Consider the following 8050-nt stretch of genomic DNA (forward strand, 5'->3'; position numbering starts at 1 on the left):
GGAAGGGGTGGTGCGCAGACAGCTAATGGCTTGTAAGCAGGGGAGTCGATCTGTCCGTGAATATTGGACTGAGTTTACCATGCTGATTCACAGACTGAGTTGGGATTTATCGGCGGCACCCGTTCAAATGCTATTTGAAGAAGGTCTTTCTTCGGGGGTGAAAGACGAGCTGGCACGGAGCCCCAGGGCGGAGTCTATGGATCAGCTGACCAAATCTGCGCTGACCATAGGAGCGCGGCAGGAGGCAAGAGCCTTGGAGAGGCGGGAAGGGAGAGGGGAACGTTGGAAGGAGTTCCGCATTCCAGACATTCCTGAGCCAGCTTTCCCGCCGGCAGAGCCGATGGAAATCGGAACAGCGCGCGCGCGCGCATTTTCAAAAACCAGCGAGGGAGCTAAGAAGGAGGGAAAGGGCCCCCGGAAATGCTATCTCTGCCAACAGCCAGGCCACTTTGCCAGAGTCTGCCCCCAGAGGAAGGAATGGCAAGGGATGGTGGGAGCTGTTGAGGGGGGAGAAGAAGGGGGAGCGGAGCAGGTAAAAGCCAACGCCTGGTTGCCACAATTGGGGCACTGCAGCCAGGCCAAAGAGCAGTGAAAGTGCCCGTGCCAGAAGCTCCTCGACCTGCTCTAGTGATTGAAGTGTCGCTAGAGCTGCAGAATGGGCACCCCCTAAAAATAAAGGCGCTATTGGACTCAGGCAGCTCCTGCAATTTTATGAGCAAGGAGTTTGCTGCTGAACACCAGATACAGACCATCCCTTTAAGCAACCCCCTGCAGGTGACCACGATTGATGGCAGGGAGTTGTTGGGAGGAGGAGTCCGCTTGCAGACTGTCCCAATGATAATGAGGGTGGCAAGGCACACAGAACTGATAGCGTTTAATGTGGCCACCCTGGGAGGCGCTCCCATTATTTTGGGAATGAGCTGGCTAGCTCTACATGATCCGCTGGTTGGCTGGCATCAAAGAGTGGTGTCCTTTGGTTCAGCACATTGCCTAGAACACTGCAAAGGGGAGAAGGGTTCAGTAGGGGCCCAAGCCACCCTAGCAGGGACTGAAGTAATGGGGAAGGTGAAGGTACCACCACAGTATGCAGATCTCAGCGACGTGTTCAGCGAGAAGGAAGCTGACCAACTACCACCTCATAGACCCTTTGATTGTCAGATCAATTTACTCCCTGGAGCACAGCTTCCCGTGGGCAAGTTGTATGCCATGTCAGACAGGGAAATGCAGGAGTTGCGAGGGTTCATTGACAAGAACCTGAAGAGAGGCTTCATCAGAGAGTCCAAAGCAGCAGGGGGGAGCCCAGTGTTCTTTGTGGACAAAAAAAATGCGGACAAGCCGAGACTTGTATGTGATTTTAGGCGGCTGAATGCAGTGACTGAACCGGTGGCGTTCCCTATGCCCAGAATTGATGATATTTTGACCATGGTGAGGAAGGGAAAGATTTTCACAAAGCTGGATCTAAGGGGGGCGTACAACCTGATACGCATAAGGAAAGGGGATGAATGGAAAACCACCATGTTTACCCCTTTGGGGGCGTTTGAATACCTCGTTATGCCATTTGGATTACAAGCAGGCTCCGCGTGTTTTCAATCTTTTATGAACCACGTGCTGGGTCCTTTGCTCTACAAGAATTGCGTTGCCTTTCTAGATGATGTGTTGGTGTATTCTGAGAATGAGGAGCAACATGTGAGAGACGTCAGAGAAGTGTTGAGCAGACTGCAAGCCAACAGGCTGTGGGTCAAACTGGAGAAGTGTCGGTTCCATACCAAGGAGGTGGAATTCCTGGGGTACCGCCTGTCAGACAAGGGATTGGCCATGGATCCCGGCAAGGTACAGGCAGTGCTGGAATGGAAAACACCCAAAACCAAGAAGGATGTGCAGAGGTTCCTAGGGTTTGGAAACTTTTATCGTAAGTTCATCCGCAACTTCGCCCATCTGACGGCGCCCATCACTGACTGTCTCAGCAGTAAGAAGAAGTTTGTATGGACGGCGGAGGCGGAGCGAGCGTTTGAGGAACTGAAAAGGGCCTTCGCCTCTGAAGAACAACTTCTGCATGTGGATTTACGAAAGAAGCTAAGGGTTGAAACAGACGCATCTGACAGAGCCATAGGGGCGGTGCTTCTTCTGCAGCCGGGGAAGGAGGAGTCGGAGTGGCGTCCGTGTGCCTTCTTCTCGCGGAAGCTGAACAAATCCGAGAGGAACTACACGGTGTACGACCGAGAACTGCTTGCTATTCATGAGGCGTTCCGGAGATGGAGGCATCTGCTAGTGGGTGCACAACATAAAGTGCAAGTGTGCACGGACCATAAAAATCTAGAGTACTGGAGAACGGCGCGAGTGCTCAACCAAAGGCAGTTGAGATGGGCCCAAGAGTTCTCCAAATTTAACTTTGAGATTTGTTATGTGCCAGGCCCAGAGAATGTTAGGGCGGACGCTCTCTCACGCAAACCTGAATATTTGGAGGGGGAGGGAGCACCCGAAGAAACCCATATCATTCCAGAGGACCGCTGGGTGTGTGGGGCGACTTTGGTGGGGCAAAGGGAATTGGTAGAGGGTACGGTGCAGGATGCATACGCCCAGGGGAAACTCAGGGATCTCAGAGGGGAGGAAGACAAACCCGGTGGTTTTGAGGAGAGAAATGGGGCATTGTATTATAAGGGAGCGTTATATATACCTGAAGGGGAATTGAGGGAGAAAGTACTCAAGCAGCTGCACGATAGCCCCACAGCAGGGCACTTTGGGCAACACAAAACCATGTGGCTGGTTACCAGGGAATTTTGGTGGCCCAAGGTCAGGGAAGATGTGCGGGAGTATGTGAGAGGGTGTGAACAATGCCAAAGAGCCAAGGGGGAGAGGCAGGCGCCGGCTGGTTTATTAGAACCACTGCCCACACCTGAGAGACCGTGGGAAGCAGTGGCAATAGATTTCATGACTGATCTGCCAAGGTCTAGAGGGAAAACAGCCATCATGGTTGTAGTAGACCTGTTAACTAAAATGGCCCACTTCATAGCCTGCTCACATGCGGTTACAGCAGAAGAAACCGCCAAATTGTTTGTAGAGAATGTGTTTAGGTTGCATGGCGCCCCCTTGAGGGTGGTTTCAGACCGAGGGAAACAATTTACTTCCAGGTTCTGGAGGAAGCTCATGAGCTTACTGCATGTAGAGGTTAATTTCTCGACGGCCCGTCATCCTGAAACCAACGGGCAGGCGGAAAGAGCAAATGGGGTTCTCCAACAATATTTGAGGTGTTATGTTAATGACAGAGAGAATGATTGGGTGGAGAAGCTGGCGTTGGCGGAATTTGCCTACAACAATGCAGAGAACGTTTCCACGGGGATGAGCCCCTTTTTGGCTAATCACGGGTGCCATCCCAGAGCCTTCCCAGGGGGGGAGGGGGAGAACTGGAGCGTTCCAGCTGCAGAACAGTTCGTGGAAGAAATGGAAGCGATCCATCGCCAGCTCCAACTCAACTTAAACAGGGCTAAGGAGGAATATAAGAGGCAAGCAGACAAAAACAGAAGGGAAGGTGAAAGCATCAGGGTGGGGGACCAGGTGTGGCTGTCAACCCAAGGGTTGCCATTCAAAGGAGGTTGTAAGAAATTAAGACCCAAAAGGCTGGGTCCGTTTGAAGTCATACAGCAGGTCAATCCAGTGGCTTTCAGGCTCCGGTTACCGAACCACATGAAGCTGCACCCAGTTTTTCACAGGTCGTTGCTGTCACCGTATAGAGGAGACAGTGAGGGGAGGGTCACTAGGGGACCAGCAATGGAGGAGAAGGAACACAGCTACCATGTAGCGGAGATCCTCGATTCCAGGTGGAAGGGAGATCAAGTAGAGTATTTGGTAATGTGGGAAGGGGAACCGGAGTCGGAAAACACCTGGGTTAGGGCAGAGGATGTCAATGACGAGGTTTTAATAGAGACTTTTCATCAGAGGTTCCCACGTAAACCTCAGCCTGTAGCGAGGTTCCGAAGGGAATACTTTGCCACCACCGACGAGGAAGAGGAGTTGGAGGGGTTCCCAGATTCGGAAGAAGAGGAGGATTCAGCTGGCCAGGACGACGATCGATGGAGAGAATTGTTCGAGACGTCAGAAGATGAGGAAGATTCGTTTCGGGGTTTTAGCCCTTCACCTCCCAGGGGGGAGGAATTGGGAGGGGGTGAGGGGGGCCCTGGAGGGGAGGTGGATGTCAGGGAACTGCCATCAGAGCATCAGGTGGTGGAGGGACTCAGGCAGGATGAAAGAGACTCAACTGCTGAAGCAGGGACCAGCAGGGGGAGGAGTGAGTCTCTGAGGGAATGCGAGCAGGAGGGAGGGCTCAGGGAGGCTTCCAGCGAGAACAGTGGGGAGGTATCGGAGTCTCCCATAGGGAGACCCATACCTCGCAGGAAACTGTCACGCCGTGAGTCCAGGAGACGCGTTTCCGTTAAGGAACTTCTTTGCTGGAAACGCTTCCGCAGACAGCCACTGTCGGACTCTACTAGTGACTAGAGCAGACATGTCTGAGGAGCTCCGTCACACACGGAGGTTTGTGGGGGCGCACAAACTCTGAGGGAGCACGTTTTCACGCACAAGCAGCTAATCAAACCCTCACAGTGTGTTACACACAGTATGTGCATGTATCTGTGTGTATCTGTGTATCTATTAATCTACCTACCTACATATCTGCATACAGAGATATACATACCAGAAGAGAGAGGGAGAGAGAATGCCAAAAGAGTTTATGGGGCAGCCAAAGCTCAGACTTGCAGAACACTGTTTCCTTACCTGTGTATGTGGATAATCCTTGTTAAAATTCTTTCTGCTCCAAATTCTTCCATGCAAACCCAACCCCCATGTGACACATTTGTCCTAAATGGAGCCACCACAGCAAGCTGAACCTCCCCCCTTTTGCATTCCCATTAAAGTGGTGCCCTTGCTAAAGCCTTTCCTTCTGGATAGCATGTCAGATAGTCACCATATTTCCAATGGTGCCCTGTGCCCAACTGGCCTGGCCTGGTGATAAATAGTTGAGACATTTACTTCCTATCTCATGAAGAAATACTATGGGACTGTGTGTGTTGAGATTCCTACATTGTGAGGAGTTGGACTAGATGCCCTGCGAGGTCCCTTCCAACTTTACAACTCCATGGTGCTATGATTTGATTTGGTCCTGTTGCTTGTACTTCCCTCTGGAAAGCTCTGGGCACTTACAGCCTATTATGGCGCACATTGACCAGGAAGTAAGTCCCACTGAGAGCACAGCTTTTCTCCAAGCAGATGCAATTCTACAGTACAAAAGGACTCAAGGGCTACCTGGGCAAAGGCTTTGGATCATGTTCCTAGGTTGTATAAAGGCTTCGCTGAGCTGCAAAACAATTTGCTTTAATTATTAATCACAGCGACCAGTTAGTTTGAAAGCTTGTCCAGGAAATATATTTCAAAATGGGGGTAATGATGATGACATAAATTAAGGATTTAAACCAGACTTTCCCCCCACTTTGTTATTTAAATCAGGGATTAAAATGGCCTTGATTTAAATCCTTCCATCCTGGATACAAGTGTAATAAATAAAAATAATGATTTCACTTCATCTTGGCAACAATTGCACAAGCCTGGGACAGGTCTGACCACATGTTATTTCATATTCCAGCTTCGCACATCCCCACATCGTCCTGATCTCCTGCAGGGGCAGTTCTGGACGCGTCCCAGCTCCTGAGTCAATTTGTTATTTCTCCCTAACCTAATTATTGTTCCAGGTAAAAGGAACGTTATTGGTTAATATACATTTGGGCAGTGATTAATAATATGCACTTAGAATGTCCACTTTAATCTTTCTCTCTGTTGTTGATGAAGAAACCAATTTCAGGTGTCCTTTTTGAAAATGGATTCCACCCCCATATTGAACAAAAGTACAGATTGAAAATAAAGAAATGACAGATACAAAGCACTAACATGCAGTACAATCCTATACATGTCTACTCAGAAGGAAGTACCATTGAATTAGGCGGAAGTTACTCCCAGGAAAGTGTATATATGATTATATATGATTAGCTGTACCTTGGATCTCAAATGCCTTGGCTCCTAAACAAATCGGCTTCTGTACAATCGAAACTTGGAAGTGAACGTTCCAGTTTTTGAATGATTTTCGGAAGCCGAACTTCTGGCACAGATTCCGCAGCTTCCAATTTGCTGCAGGAGCTTCCTGCAGCCAATCAGAAGCCACGGTTTCGTTTCTGAATGTTTTAGAAGTCGAACAGACTTCTGGAACAGATTCCATTTGACTTCGAAGGTACGACTGTATAACATTTCTTTCCCCTTTGCTCAAGTCTTAAGCCACATGTAATGGCATTTTCCTTTTAAATATTTGGTTGTTTCATATGTATATAATTTCCAAATGGAGGCTATCTTGCCACAGTGGACTTTTTGTGGCATGCTAAACTAGCCTTCTCCAGTGTGGTTCCTCCAGATGTCTTGGACTACTGCTCCCATCAGAGATGATGGGTCTTGGAGTCCAAAAGATGCACAGAGCACTATGTTCAGGAGATGTGTTGGTAGGCCTGGCATTGGGAGTCAGCTTTATAGGGAACCTGCCCCTACACCAGCAGGGGCCTAAACTACTAAGCCCCAAAGCCTCCCTCATTGCGCTTCTCTTCATTTTCTGCTGTTGCTGCCTGGTCATGTGTCCTCTCCCAGGGTGTAAGCCGCGACAAAAAAAAAGGAGAAGGAGAGCAGTCAGTGGAACCAGTAAAGCAGGCAAAATGCTGAATTCTAGAACCTTCCCCCCAATATGCTGTTTTTCTACAAGCAGGGAGCAATTTCACATGGGACAGAATGAGATAGCAGAATGTTTTGTACCAGTTTGGAATACAGAAATGAGGAATGCCACTATTGATTGCTAATTCAAAAGCAGTGTATCGCTTTACCTGAAATCCCAAGTGGTATATTCGAGTCTGCCACCTCCTCTCAGCCATTTGTGGCTGGTGTCCATTGGGCCTGGTAGGGAGGAGGCAGGGAGCCCAACGATAGGTGGGGCCACAGCTGATGACTTGCAGAGCCAATTCTCTCTGTTTACTCTCCATCCTCCTTCTGGCTGAGTTCTACAAGGACAATGCTGAGACTAAGCTGGAAGAAGCAGAAAGGCAGTGCCCCCCCGGGGTGGGGGGCTGGTTGGAAGTAGGAAGGGAGGCAGGTGTGTGAGGAGGGGGGACTGAGAACAGACTTAAGTTTGGTGGGGCAGTGCCTACATTGCTGACAATCAAAGAACCAGGAAGCTTTCAATCTGGGGAGTGAAGTCAGATGGGAGTTATAGCTTCTACTGTCTCTATAAATATCACTTTCCCTTACAATTTGGAAGCATCGTTGGTTAAAACGGCAGGTGATTTATGTTATGTTTGTGTGTGGCTGCTGCACTACTTGTCATAATAATGATGATAATAATGATGATAATTATAATAATTTATTATTTATACCCCGCCCATCTGGCTGGGTTTCCCCAGCCACTCTGGGCAGCTTCCAACAAAATATTAAAATACAGTAATGCATCAAACATTAAAAGCTTCCCTAAATAGGGCTGCCTTCAGATGTCTTCTAAAAGTCTGGTAGTTGTTCTCTTTGACATCTGCTGGGAGGGCATTCCACAGGGCGGGTGCCACTGCCGAGAAGACCCTCTGCCTGGTTCCCTGTAACTTGGCTTCTTGCAGCGAGGGAACTGCCAGAAGTCTCTTGGCGCTGGACCTCAGTGTCCGGGCGGAACGATGGGGTGGAGACGCTCCTTCATGTATTCTGGACCGAGGCTGTTTACTTCCTACTGTCAGCAGTAACTTCCTACTACAGTGGTACCTCGGGTTACATACACTTCAGGTTACATACCCTTCAAGTTACAGATTCCGCTAACCCAGAAATAGTACCTCGGGTTAAGAACTTTGCTTCAGGATGAGAACAGAAATAGTGCTCCAGCGGCGTGGCGGCAGCAGGAGGCCCCATTAGCTAAAGTGGTGCGGTGCTTCAGGTTAAGAATGGACCACCGGAACGAATTAAGTACTTAACCCAAGGTACCACTGTATTCAGT

Source organism: Podarcis bocagei (assembly GCF_964188305.1).
Source record: "Podarcis bocagei genome assembly, chromosome: 1".
NCBI classification, from domain to species: Eukaryota; Metazoa; Chordata; class Lepidosauria; order Squamata; family Lacertidae; genus Podarcis; species Podarcis bocagei.